Below are 14,417 nucleotides of genomic sequence, written 5' to 3'. Positions count from 1 at the left end.
CTGAGAGGGAGTCGGGGAGCTCCGGTTCAGATACTAGCCTTAACAGAGGGAGAGCGGCAGCATATAAGGTCTCTAGTCACAGCGCTCCCGCATGGGTGAAGGGGTCATCAGAGAAAGACCGGACCCCGCTTACAGACTGGCGAAAAATAAAGATAGCCTGCGCCGAGTACACCCCTTCAGCCAAGCTAGTATTCCCAGTCCGTGTAGGGGGGGCAGGCGAAAACCAAAGAAGGACCTATTCTCCAGTGAATCCAAAAGAGGTACAGGCGATTATTAAAGCGATTGCAGACAAGGGAATTAATTCTGCCATGGTTAACACACTCATAGACGGGGTTTTTGGGGGGGATGACATGCTTCCCTTTGACATCAAACAGACGTGTAGGATGATTTTCGATGGCGCGGGGATGATGATTGTTTTTGAACAAGAGTGGGAGGATCAATGCACAAAGGAGCTAGCCCAGATAACGGGACCTGACCATCCACTGCACGGCTCCAGTATACAGAGATTGATGGGTAGAGACCCCACTATGATCACCCCCCAGGCCCAGGCTGAGGGATTTAGGGCCCATGAAGTTATGACAACCACCCGGGCTGCCCGAGAGGCCATTCGTTCTGCTTCCAAAGTAGTGGCTAAACCTGCCCCGTGGTCCACCATAAGACAGAGTGAAAGTGAGAGCTTCACTCAGTTTGTGGACAGGCTTCAGGCCGCATTAGATTCCTCCTCATTACCCTCAGAGGCGAAGGGTCCCGTGCTGGCAGACTGCCTACGCCAGCAATGCAACTCAGCCACCAAGGACATTCTAAGATCACTGCCACCTGGGGCCAACATAGCTGCCATGATCAGACAAGTCGCAAAGGAGGAGCACCTAGCTCCCATCCAAGCAGCAGTCCACACTGCAATAACCAGTGTGATGGCGTGCCTTGAGTGTGGCCAGGCAGGCCACTTGGCAGTAAACTGCCCCCAGCCAAGGCACCTATCACCAGCTGCTCCACCACGAGAAGGAGAACTTAGGGGACCGTGCTGGGCATGTGGGAAGAAGGGACATTTAGCTAAGGAATGCAGATCCAGGCTTCAGGGAAACGGGGGAGGGAGGGGGTGGCCAGGCCGTGTTCAGCCCCCTCCCATCTGGAATGTGCAGCGGCCCAGCTACAGCAACCCCCAGTGGGGCAGGGGACCCTCATACCCCATGCCCCCACAGGGAGCAGTCAATTTTACATCCCCACCTACATCGCAATGCCAGAACTGCACAACACCACCAGTAATGCTTTCACACCCCCCACCGCCACAAGCCACGCCGGTGTCACAGGACCAGCAGGGGACGCCCCAGCGCGGGATCCCTCGGTGGCCCTGGCCATGAAAATAGGGAGGGAGCCCCTGATAGTGTGGGGGACACGCCGCCTTTACGGCAGTCAGGATCCCCATGTCATAGGGTTTCAGTTCTGGGTGGAACCCAAGCATCCACGGTGTTTCTGTGTGATTTTGCTGTTGGGGCTTGTTGCCAGAGGGCAAGCCAGCCCAGATCACTACCCCCATTGGCCATTCAGGTGGGTCATGCAACACCTTAGTAGTGACAAGGTGCTCAAAGAAATCACCACACCAAACACCCCATCCTTTGTGCTCCGCATCACCAACCTGTTTCCAGGACGACCAAAGGTAGACCCCCATTCCCCACACGCCACACACATGTACCTATCCTACTAGTGCCCAGCTTCAAACCCTGGGAAAAGCTACTGCAATCACCCAGGGTGGGGACACTGTGGGCACTGGGGCTGCGAAACCATTGTCACAGATGCCAGACCATTGGGGCCTGGGTGGGATCCACAAGAGCCCGACAAATTCTTACAGTTCACCTGGGCACCCATTGGCTGCAAAACACCCATCTTCATACCTGGAAACTTCCATCGATATCGCCATAAAATCCCCAAATTTCGGAAATGCACAGGCTACAACATAACAGTTTTGCAGCCACATAACCCTAGCTGGGCAACAGGCAGAGTGTGGACAGTAGTCCTTCAAGGGCCAAAAGAAAAGGTAAATGTGCGAATTGTTAGGCTCCAACCGTCGGCATCCTGAGCGGTCGGACCCAACAAAGTGATTAAAAGCGTGCCGAAAGGGAGAAACGCGACCCACCCCAAAGCCTTGCCCACAGGGGTCGCTGATATCCCGACCGGCCATGCGGAAGCCTTTCAGATAGACCGTTTAGCCGAGTCAGACTTAGACTCAATCCTTCGTATGTTAGATGCTACCTTTCTATCCCTGAACGAATCCAACCCTAACCTAACCGAATCCTGCTGGCTTTGTTACGATGTCAAATCTCCTTTTTACGAAGGAGTCGCTTTAAACACTCCCTTCAGTTACTCCACAGCAGATGCACCCAACCGATGTAGATGGGACACCCCCCGCAAAGGAATCACCCTGAGTCAAGTCACAGGCCAGGGCAGATGCTTTGGCAATGCAACCCTAGCTAGGCGGAAAGGCAACGTCTGCATCGAAGTTGTCAAACCCAACGGGAAAAACAATAAGTGGGTAGTCCCATCCGCATCTGGGATGTGGGTTTGCCAGCGATCTGGAGTGAGTCCCTGTGTGTTCCTTCCCAAATTCAATGACTCTAATGACTTTTGTGTCCAAGTTCTGATTGTTCCTAGGGTCCTGTACCACGCAGACGAAGAAGTGTACCACCTTTTCGAGGAATCCAGCTGGCTCCACAAAAGAGAAATAGTAACAGGTATAACTATCGCAATGCTGCTGGGCCTAGGAGCAGCTGGAACGGCCACAGGAGTCTCAGCCTTAGCGACCCAGCACCAAGGACTGTCCCAGCTGCAGGCAACAATTGACGAGGACCTGCAGAGGATCGAGAAATCCATCTCCTTTCTAGAGAAGTCAGTCTCCTCACTCTCAGAAGTGGTCTTGCAGAACAGGCGAGGACTAGACCTCCTGTTTATGCAGCAAGGGGGCCTGTGTGCTGCTTTGAAAGAGGAGTGCTGCTTCTATGCAGACCACATGGGAGTTGTGAGAGACTCCATGGCAGAACTCCGAAACAGACTGGCTCAGAGACAGAATGACAGGGAAGCCCAACAGGGTTGGTTCGAGTCCTGGTTCAATCAATCACCATTGCTAACCACCCTAATTTCTACCCTAATAGGTCCATTGGCAATGCTACTTTTAGCTGTTACCTTCGGACCATGCCTGCTGAACAAGCTAGTCTCATTCATTCAGACCCGCCTAGAACGGGCCAACATTCTGTTCATAGGCCGGCAATTCACTGCTGTGAATTCGACCAGGGAACACTGCCAGTCACAAGATTTTCTACCCAAGTTTACCAAACCCCTTTCTCTGTCAACAACCCCATGCCTCATCTCAGTACCTATGCATATGACTACTTGGTTCATTTGCAGAAAAGGGGGGGCAGATGTAGTAGATAGGGTCAGGCGCTTGGAAAAATCTCGCGATGTCACGGAAGGCAGTAGAATTCCTCTCCCCCTAATGCCTAGTGATAAAGGATCACCCAAGAATGTAGTCCCCCCTAACATTAGTAACTTTCGACTCCTTACTAACCAATTACAGTAAAGTAAGACCCCCTGACGTAGAGAGAAAACTCTCCCAGTATAAAACCCGACGACACGGGACAATAAAGGTCTTGAACCGTCCACCATACTGGTGCTAGCATGTGTTCTTGGCCCGAGTGACCCTGGAGAGTTAGGGTCGCCGTGCCGTTTCCTCAGAGCCAGGCCGCCTTGCCTCGCATCAGAAGGCAACACACCTCCTATTACCCATCCCTGGTTAGTCCCTAGAATGTTCTCCCTCCCTGTCCCTCCATTGGCCCTAATTTACTGCATTCCTCTGCCCCTGTTTCCCCATTAGCTGACCCGACCCTTAACCCCTCCTTTGCACCATTTTCCCCCATATCCATTGGACCCTGGCCCTCAGCTCCACCCTCACTACCCCATATAAAAATCCCCTGTGCCCTCAGCTTGCACCCTGTCTTTGTCCCTGGGCCCTGCTCAGCTCTGTGCCCTGTTCCTGTTCCAATAAACCCAGTTTGCTGCAGATCATACCCAGACCCATCCTGCCGACTTTGTCAGCTTTATAAAGCAGCCGTGAGCTTCGGGCTCCGGACTGCCGGACGCTCCAAGGGCCTCGGCAGCGCCAGAACACTCCAGGCTGGGACAGCCAGGCAGGGCAGGAGGAATCACTGCCCCTTTCCCCTCTCTGCTGCTCCATCTCTGTCCTGGTTTAGCACAAATTAGGGGAAATCTCCAAAAGGGAGTCCCCCCCAAAAAAAACAAACCTCCAACCACCCCTCCCCCCCCAATACCAGGTTCGGGAAGGAATTCCTTGGAGGAGCAAAGTGGAAAACAAAACCTATTTATTGGCAAATAACAAAAGAACACTCCCCAACACAAGAAAAGAAAAGAAGACCAGTCAGTGTTGTGGAGGGTGCCGAGCGTCTCTCGCAGGCTCCGGAGATCCCGCCGGACGTCCCAGGTCAGGTCCGGAGCCGGTCCAGTATCTTCAGGGGAGGGTAAGAAAGAGAGGACGAAGGAAAGGGGAAAAAAAAAACAGCGCAGAAAGCAGCAAAGGGAAAAAAAGGCAGCTATCAGCTAGGGCTAAGGCAGTAGCAAGCAAGCGAAGTAGCAAGCAGAAGCAAGCAGGCCAGCCAGCCAAGCAGCCAAAAGCCCAAAAGCCAAAGTGCACCCAGTCCCCCTCCCTCCTCCCTCCCCGCCCCGCCGCGGCAAGACGGCTGGGGGGCGGGTGAAAAGAGAGAGAGAGAGAGAGAAAAAAACACAGCTGCCAGACATAATACACGATATTGGGATAAAAGCGGTCATCCCATGACAATCTCCCAGCCCAGCATCGCTGCAGGACAGCCTCACTGCCAACATCATCCTGCCAGGGATGGACTGGGGGGGATCTCCTTCCCCTTCCCTCTGGCATGGAGGCAAATCCCATCTTCTCCTTGTCTGCCCTCCTTCCTTTCCTCATTCTGTCCTACATCCATCCACGTTCCTTTCCCATCTCCTTCCTCCCTTGTTCCTTCTTGTTCCTTCCTCTCCTCCTGCCTTTTCCTTTTCCCTTCTCCCTGTTTCTTCCTCTCCTTGTCCTTCCTCCCCCAGGCACTGAGCTGCGGACAGAGACCAGGGAGAACAAATCCCTGCCACAGAACCTCGTGGAAGAGGCCATTTGGAACGGCTTCATGGCACAGGAATCCAATGGAGAGGAAAAGCCCCAGAGATCCCACACGAGGAGGGGCTGCAAATGGCAGCCCGGGGAGCTGTGAGGAGGTAAAACCCTCCCTGTGCTGGGAAGGGTTTGGGGAATGTGAGAAGAGCTTCAGGCAGAGCTCAGCCTATTCCTGGTGCCTCCAAAACCGACGGTGCCAGATGCAGACACCCATGAGGCTGCAGAGATCCCCCTGCAGATCCCTGGGGATGCAGAGATCCCCCTGCAGCCCCCGGAGCAGCCACGCTGAGCACGGCGATGCCTGAGAGGAGCCTGTGACCCCGTGGCCAGAGGGCCCCGCTGGAGCAGCCTGTCCTGGCAGGACTGACCCCGGGGCACAGTGACCCTCGCTGCAGCAGTTGGAGGGGGCTGTGCCCCATGGGATGGACTCAGCTCGGAGAAGTTCCTGGAGAAGTCTCCGGTGGGAGAGAGCCCAGGGTGCAGCAGGGGAACGACTCCTGACCCTGAGCAGAGGGAGAAGCCCCGGGGCATGAACTGAGCCCGGCCCCATTCCCTGTCTGCGGCACTGCCGGGGTAGGAGGTGCAGCTGGAAGGAGGGAGGCGTGGGGCGAAAAGCTGTAATTAAGGATCTTCACTTATTTCTCATTATCCTGCTCTGAGTTTTAGGAGTTTTCTGTCAGAAATCTGTCCCCTCCCCCACTCATCCACAGGGCTTTGGGGTGGTTTTCTCTTTTTGAGGGTAATCAAAGCGATGCAATGATGCTCCTAATTAGGGGCAGGAGAACTGATGCTCCGGGGCTTCCCGCTGAGCCGGAGCCACCGGAGCCGCAGTGCCGGGAAAGCCGTGACGGGAGGTGCGGAGAAGTTTGTTTGTGTTTTCAGCACAATCCCCTCGGGCCCGGGCCCATTCCAGGGCTGTTGCTCAGCTCCGGCTCTGCCCTCACGCAGCCCGGGGCGCCCTGAGAGCGCGTGGCGGGGCTGTGCCGTGTGCAGAGCCCGCCCCTGGCTAGGATTGGGCGATGGTGCCGTCAGTCGTGGTTGTGGCGCGCTGATTGGTGGGAGCGGGGCGGAGCAGGGCCCCGGTGGCGGGCTGAGGGCGGCCGTGGCTGGGCAGCGGCGCCATTGTCGGAGCGTGTGTGCGGTTGCGCGAGCGGCGGCAGCGGCCGGAGCGCGGCGAGGCGGCGGCGGAGCTCGGAGGCGGCCGCAGCGCAGGTGGGAGCCGCGCTGGGTTGTGCGGGGGCTCGGGGCTGGCTGCGGGCCTCGGGGGCGGCAGGGGGCTCGGGCGGGTTCGTTGTGCCGTGTCCGGCCCGTGTTGTCGCTGGCGTGAGGGCGCTGCGGGAGCGGCTGCCCCCGGCTCCTTGCGGCCGCTGCCTCGGCAGGAGCCGCTGCCGGAGCAGCGCTGGCGCGGCCCGGTTGCTGTGGCTGGGACAGAGGGGGGCTGCCCCATGCCCGGCGCTGTGCGGGGAAATTCCCGTGGCTGGAGGTTTCTGTGCGCAGAGGAGACAGAGGAGTCCTGTAAAAGTGACTTTATTGCTGAGCAGAGGGAGGGGCCGTGGGGCATTTGTCGTGCGCTCTCTGCCATTGTTGTAGTTCGAAGCCTCCTTTTTATCCTCATTTTCCCGGCCTCATCTCCCTCTCCCTTTGCCTACTGGCTGAGATACTTGGAAGGTTCAGACCTCCCGATCCTGTAACTGCATGTCCTCGTTAATGGGCATCCCCACTTTTGTATAACAGCCGATAATCACTGCTCTGTTAAGTCTTTGTTCTTCCCGAAGTTCAGGAATTTAGCGGGACTTTTGGGAGCGGGAGTGCAGTTAATTAGTAACATTTATTGAAGCTGGTGGTTTCGCCCTTTACTTCCTTATCTACGAGTCCCTGGCCCCTCGTTCAGCTGCAGAATGAGCTGCACTCTCTAGATGTAGAGCATGGTAAAAAGATGAGAGTTGCTGTAGCACATCAGAGGAGAAACAGCATTCGTTTAACCCATGGTCTGCCAGGGAGCCACAAAACCGTGTCTCCTTCCCATGCTTTCCACGTTTGGACCAATACATGAGCTGCTTTTTAATTTCAATTGTTGATTTTTTTTTCACCACTTTTCCTTTGTCATCTATTTGCCAACAGCAGTTTGAGTCATTTGATTTTCCACAAACTCCGCTTTTTTCTGCTAACGGATGATCTGATCCCATGGTTAAGTGTTCCTCATTTCAGTGGATTGGTCAGCAGGAAGGTCAGGAGCTGGAGCTGTCTGGTTGGTTATTATTGCGAGGGCAGCTTGTAATCTAATTATGCTATTGAAATGAGAAATGGGCTTTTTGGCTCCTGATATGAATTGGTTCGGGTTCCCAGGGGCTGGTCCATGGTGTTGTAGGATTTGTTCTGCTGGTCGTTCATCTTTTCCCCATTTTTGGCCTCTCTCTCTAGCCAGGGCTGCATCAATTGACTGCTCTTCTCTAAATAAATCATCAAATCCTTAGATTCCCAACTGATTTCCCTGAATTTTTGGTAGCAAAAAACCCCCAGTGCTCTAATATAACCTATATAACACAGACAGTGCCAGCACATGTTGGAGTGGGCAGAGGGATGATTCCCCCCCATTTATTTATAGTGAAGTTTTCCCAACATTCTCCTTTTGCTGTTTTCCTTTGCAGCTTCACCTGTTTGTGTTGCAGGGTCAGATATCCTCCCCCTGGGCTCTGCCTTGAGCTGTGCAAATTCCATCAGTGCCAGCAGGCAGAGCTTGGGGTGAGGGGCAGAGGGAATAAGCCCAATTCCTGCCCCAGGCAAGAGAGCCAGGTGCATTGTCCACATTTTGCCCAGCAGTGTTCATTTGCATTTCTAAAGCTCCTATGCAGGCTGCCTGGAATGAAGCTTCTCTTCCTGCTGCTGAGCAATGTTGATGTTTTGTTGCTGGTCGTTATCTCTGTGGGTATCTTTTGTGCTGTTCCCAGTCTGTTCGGGTCCTAAACTCATCTTCATTGAGCAGTGTAACACCCCTTAAAAAAACCCTTTAAAATTCATTTCCCAAAGGCAAAGAAAACCAAGCCTGAGTAGAGAAATAAGGTTTAAAAGAACCAAACTCGGTACATTTGCAGCAGTGCAATGGCAGGCAGCCCAGAGTGTGGGTGTCAGTGAGCCCCAGAGTGGAATTGTGCCGTGGTGTTCCCCAGCAGCTGTGGCAGTGCAGGCCCAGCCAGCGCTGAAGCTGCAGCAGTGGCAGCAAGGCTTGGCCCCAGGGGCTGGAGATGGCAGAGGAGGGTGGCCAGGATTGCAGAGGATTCCAGGCGAGGATCTGTGGGCAGGCGCAGGGGCTTGGCCCGCTGTGGAGCCCTGGCTGCTGCTGCGTTGCCTTCAGGGCAGGCTCAGGGGCGGCCTCCCATCCTCCTGCTGCAGGCGGGAAGTGCAAATCTGCGGGGCTTCAGAGCCCTTGAGGCCAGGCTGAGGGGTCCCCCCGTGTTGAGCTGTGCTGGCGGCTGTTTGTGGCCTCAGGGACACTTGGCATGGGCCCCTTGGCCACCAGTGGTGCTGCTTTGCACTCCTTAGGCAGGAGCCGATGTCCTGGCTGGGTGTTGGCAGCAGCAAAGTGCCAGGGCAGGCTCTGTGCCAGCCCAGCTTGCTGTGGGAGAATGTGCCTTGATATCTGCCCCAGTGGTTGCTGAAGCAGTGAGAATTGCTTTTGCCCCCCTGTTAGGTGCCATGGTGTCAGCAGAAGATATTGAAGCCTTCCTGCTCAGGGCATTTCAGTGCCAGGCTCTCACAAGCAGCCACAGCTGCACGGGTTGAGCTGAGCATGGGGCGGTGACCTGCACTGTGTCTGATTCCCCTTCCTTCCCTCCCCTGGAACAGGGTGTTGCTTTTAGACACGACTTGTCGTGGTTGCTTCAGAGTGCTTTGGAGAGACTCCATATCTAAATTTCCCTATTTCCCTGGGCCTGCCCACACTTCTGGATTCACTTGAGCATTGGCCTCGCCAGACATTTGACACAAAGGTACAACAGTACTGGCCTCTGTATCACCTTTTATGATATTAATTTGCATTCCAAGTTTAGCGATCAAATCCCTTCCCAGTAAATCATGATAGCAATTCGGACCAAGTCAAAATTCATGCATTTCAAATCCCTCTCCCAGATGTACCAATAGTGGTTGAATAAAACCACACATCTTTCCCACTTAACTCCTCACTAATAAAACATATTTTTAGCATTTTCCCCCCCATATGTCGAAGATTCATAGTGCATTGAGAAGCCCCTGTGTCCATCAGGGAATGCCTCCTCTCAATGCAGATCCACCCTGAATGTTCTCAAGGGCTCCAGTGTGGAGGGTCCCTGGTGTGATGGTAGCTGTGACAGCCCTGCCAATCCATGTCCATCAAGGGGTGGACTTGCTGGTCCTGAGGGTGCTGCTGTCTGTGCTTGCAGTGTCCTTGTGCCCTGCAGCTGGAGCCCTGGTTCCTTGCCAGGGGCTGTTTGGGTGGGCTCTCCCCTGCCGAGGAGGGCAATGCCTCTGCCAGGTGCTTGTGGCCGAGCCGTGCCCTGGGTGCTGGGGCCCCCTTGGGCCCTGGGGTTGATCCCTCAGGGGCTGTAGGAACTGTGCCCTGGCCTTTGCCTTCAGCTTGGCCTTTTGCTGCTCTCTTCCTGCACTCACCTGCTGTGCCTTTGTGCCCAAGTGCTGCAGGGCCTTCTTCTGCTCCTCCTGCAGCCCCCCTCAGTGCCTGTGGGTGCTTGTCTTGCTTTCCAAGAGAGGTGTCTGCTCGGGAAGGCAGAAAAAGCCTCTCTTGGAATGGAGAATGCAAACCCCCTCCCTCTTAATTTTTAGACTAGTGAAATCAAGGGGCTCTCAGGCAAAGATATGGGAATAGGAATACCAGTTCTTTACTAGTGTGTATAATAAAGCAAACAAACACCAACAGCTGCGGCACTGACAGCAAACAGAGCCCGGACCCAGTCCCGGCCTTTGGGCTGCGGCGCTTTGCCCTTGGGTGCAGTTCCGGGCACAGCCGGCAGGGGCGCTGGTGGCTCCCGCGGGGCGGGGCAGCGCATCCCTCCCATGGGAACCTCTCTGAACGGAAATAGAGCAGTGCCTTCATCTAACTCTTTCACTTTTTTACCTTCTAAGGCCTTTCTCCCGTGTTTTGGGAAAGAATTTGGAGAGGGCTGCCTTTTAACTGAGCTCGTAGTGTTTCGATGAGCTGCTTCCTGTAGAGAGAGAGAGAGTTTCCCTGAACAGCCGGAGCTGTGGTTACCGAGGGGACATAACTCAGAGCCGGACGGGGTCAGGAGAGGATATCCCGCCAAGGCTCGGCGGGAGTGTGGACAGGGTCTGCAGCCGGAATCGGCAGAGGGGGATCTTCCCGTGGAGCCCGAGGCGGAGCGTGGGTAGCCCCCACATGGCTGATGGCGGCTGATCCGGCAGCTCCCGGCAGAGCAAAGGCAGGTGGGAGAGCCCGGCAGCAGCGGCGGTGCCCAGCGCAGGTGGCACGGGCAGGGCAGCCGGGGATGGGATGGCTGGGACCCCCCCCTGGGTGCGGTGGGCGCGGTGACCTCGGAGCAGGCGGCAGGACAGAGCAACCCCCATCTTGCCCAGCACAGCCGGCAGAGCGGCCGCGGGCCAGGCAGTGGGAGCAGGGCACACAAATTGAGCGACAGCGCCGGGGCAGGTGGAGCTGCCCTGGGCAGTGAGGCCGCACCTGGGATGGAAACCGGGGCAGGCGGAGCTGAGGCGGGCAGCGAGCCGGGACCCGGGACAGGCGCCTGGGCCGCGAACGGAGGGGGCAAGACCTGCAGAGGATCCCACTCTCTGATTTTTTCTCTTGTTCCCTTCCCTTTCATTTCCCCTTTTCCTTTTCTTGTTTTTTCTCGGCGCATTCTGATACTTCAAAGATTTTTATTCTCCTGAAATCTCCTGTCTAACATATGGCATATTCTCTTCTAGATTAAATGGGTTTTTTAACAAATAAATCCAGAGCCTAGCAAATCTAAACTTCTGCTTGGATACTTTGAAATAGTCAATGAGCTAACTCATGACCTCCCAATGTTTTTTTTCTCATCACCTTTTTATTTATCCTTTGGCAAATTAAGCATCTTTTAGTTACTTGCTTTGCAACTCCAAAAATCCCAATGCACCCATAGTTCCATAAAACATGATCACACGAAGCTTGAGTGCCCCAGTGGGTTTTCTGATGCATGTCTTCTAATATTGTCTTAGAAGCACATTTTATTAAGTAATTGTCTTCCATCAAGAATTTCCATTTCCCTGATTTATCTTGTTTACTTCCTATCTTGTTTAATCCTTTTTCTTGGCTTCCCTAAACTTTGGTATTTCCGGTTTTTCCTCATTTGGAGTAAATATTAACATAACTATTTCAGCTCCATTTTCTGCTGCATCCTTAGGTTTGTGATCTGCCAAATTATTTCCTCCTCTTTCTGGGGTCTTTCCCTTTTGGAGTTCCATTATATGTACTATAGCTATCTCTTTTAGGTAATTGTAATGCCTTTAAAACCTCTAAAATAAGTTCCTCATGTACTAGTCCTTTTCGTCTTGAATTAAGTAATCTTTTTCCTTTCCAAATATTTTAAAGGTATGTACTACTCTAAAGGCATACCTTGAATCAGTATATATAGTTCATTTATTTTGTGTTAAATATTCTAGTGCTCTTTTTAAAGTATATAATTCACAAGTTTGAGCTTACTAGTTTAAGGTGAATTTCCCTTTTTCCATAGTTTGCATGTTTTTCCCATTGACTACTACATACCCTGTATTTTCTCCTTTTGCAAGGAGTTGTATCTCTGTTAGCTAACATAACTCCCAAAGGACTATTTTTTTCTTTTTTTTTTCCTGTACCCAACTTACTGCTTTTCTGTCTCATTTTTCAAGATCTTATCTATTAATCTTATGCCTCTGTTTTTCACATTCACTAACAACCTAAATACCACTTTTCTTTCAACTACACACAGAAAAATAATAAACTTTTTTCTCACACTGCTTTCCGTAAAATACACCTCCCTCCAAGGAAATATAGTGAAGCTTAAAATACAGAATCTACATTACCTATACTTTCATTCGTCTACATTCACTCACTTTTATTTCCCATTCCCTTCCACACATTCTTTCCCACCCTCAGGACACAGAGTGGATCCCTGTGTACAGAGAATCGCGGGTCCCTGTGGCCCCCCCTCACCTTGGGGTTGGCCTCTGGGTCTCAGTATCTCCGGGCCTCCTGGGAGGCCCCTGACTCTGCTGCCTCCGGTGCCGCTCACCTGTGAGGCTGATTTGTGTGTCACTCACACTCTTTAGCCATGGCCCCCTCACACTCCCTGGGGACAATGGCCCCTTTGCAGGTCACCTGTACCTTATGCCACAGCCCCCACACACCCAGGAGAACAATGGCTTATTTGTGGGTCACACACTCCTCTTTCCACAGCCCCCCCCTTCCCACCCGCCCAGGAAGCTGAGGCTGATTTTGTGTGTGACTCACTCTCACACACAACAAGACAACAATAAGGTACCTTCTGTTATAAATGATCAAATTGAGAGCCAAACTTATAGGAAAATTTAGCAAAGATTTATTAATTTTCCTGGAAGACAGAAGTTCGGTCATCTACACTACCACAGCCAAGGGTCAGCGTCGAGCCCGGGTTCGGTGCTGGGTGAACACAGATCTGAGCTCCGAATGTCAGAGTCTCCCCCTGTTCACAAATGCTGCCTGACGCAGCGAGTTCTTTTACAGTTTATTCTGCTCGAGGCAGAGATCCTGGCTTGTGCTGGGGGATTCCTGCTCCTTTCTGGGCCTGCACTATCCTTGATGTGTTGCTTTGCATCATTTCAGGACTTAATTTTAAAGGCAAAACTATGCTGTTAAAATTGAGTTGACTTTATTTAGTGCTGCCTAAAACTAAGCAGGTCTGAGGATCGGAGCAGCCACTGGGGAGAGCTGCAGGTGTCTGGGGCTGGGCTGGTTTTTCCCCCTGCCTTTATCCTGCTTTCCCTGTTCCCCAACATCTATCCTGGCTTGTGCTGGGGGATCCCTGCTCCTTTTCTGGGGTGCACTATCCTTGATCTCTTGTTTTCCCTTGCATAACCTAACCGTGTCTTTACCTGTACAGAGGTGGACAAAGACTCAGTCCAGGTGTCTGATGTTGTCAGTAGACTCCGGGGAAGTCAGCATTCACATGCATCAGGGTGGGGCTGTGGATCATCTTGGTAGCTGTATAATCGTCAAGGCAATAATCACTCTTGGCTGGACCTGGTGACCCGAGGAAGCCAGCGATTATCGCCCTGGAAGCTTCTATTCTTTCATTAAAAACCCCGATGTTTATCTCAACCAAGTCCATGAACTAGATATGAATATGAATAAGACACTGCTCCCTGCCAGGATGGTCAAGAGACTTAGTGTGGAGTTTACAATATTTTATACATTAATAGCTTTAATTATCTCTACCATACACTTTCACATCACCTATTACAAGTTTAGGTGTTTCTGGCCAGTCCTGGTGCTCTTGGATATCCCTCAGCCCAGCTGTGCTGTCCAACCCCAGATGCTCTTGAGCATATCCTCAATCCGGTAGAATTGTGCTCAACCGTGGATGCTCTTGGAATGTTAATTCCTCAACCCAGCAGGTTTTAATTCTGGATGCTCTTGGGCACTCTTATCCCTCAAACCAGCAGAATTTTTAGGGTTCCCTTTTGTCCCATTTCCTAGTGGATTGGGCTCGAAAACTCCTCTGCTCCCTTGCTCCGAGGGGTCCAGCCCCTCTCTGGGACCCAGTCCCAGTTACCCCGGGGGATTCTCTCACTCCTGTTAACATTCACTTCGTCTCTTTCCTGGCCACTTACCGCGGAAAGTCGGAAACGCAGCGTGGGAGACTCCAGCACTCACTTGGCAGGTCTGGGACAACCAGCCCTCCTCTCATTCACACACATTCATCCCCCTGTACCTGCCCCCCTGAGAAATACTTACCAATCCCTTTTCCTTCCCGGGTTCTTCGTGCACATTACTACTCTTAGGGGGCCAATTACCGCGGTTGTAGGGAGCCTTTTTCCCTTCTCTTTGTTTTATTGTCTCCTTTTGTCCACCATAACCTGCGTCTGTCAGTCACCCCAGGGGGAACAGAGCGAGGCTGCCAACGGGGCAGGGCGCGCCTTCCCCACTCTGACTCTCCTAAAGCACTGGCAGCGAGGTGTTAGTAACCATCCTCTGCTACCAAATTGTGAAAAACGCCAATCACTTGCTTTTAAAATT

The 14,417-nt window shown here is 52.9% G+C and overlaps 1 pseudogene; it reads left to right on the top strand.

Moving 5' to 3' along the window:
• LOC128945559 (zinc finger protein 850-like) overlaps positions 1-14,417 on the top strand; it is a 223,040-nt pseudogene that overhangs the window by 81,425 nt on the left and 127,198 nt on the right.

This window comes from Melozone crissalis, unplaced genomic scaffold (assembly GCF_028551555.1).
Source record: "Melozone crissalis strain CALT ecotype California unplaced genomic scaffold, PUWL_Pcris_2 ptg000066l_1, whole genome shotgun sequence".
NCBI classification, from domain to species: domain Eukaryota; kingdom Metazoa; phylum Chordata; class Aves; order Passeriformes; family Passerellidae; genus Melozone; species Melozone crissalis.
Note: the sequence above shows the minus strand (reverse complement) of the source record. Positions and strands in the feature narration are given on the sequence as shown.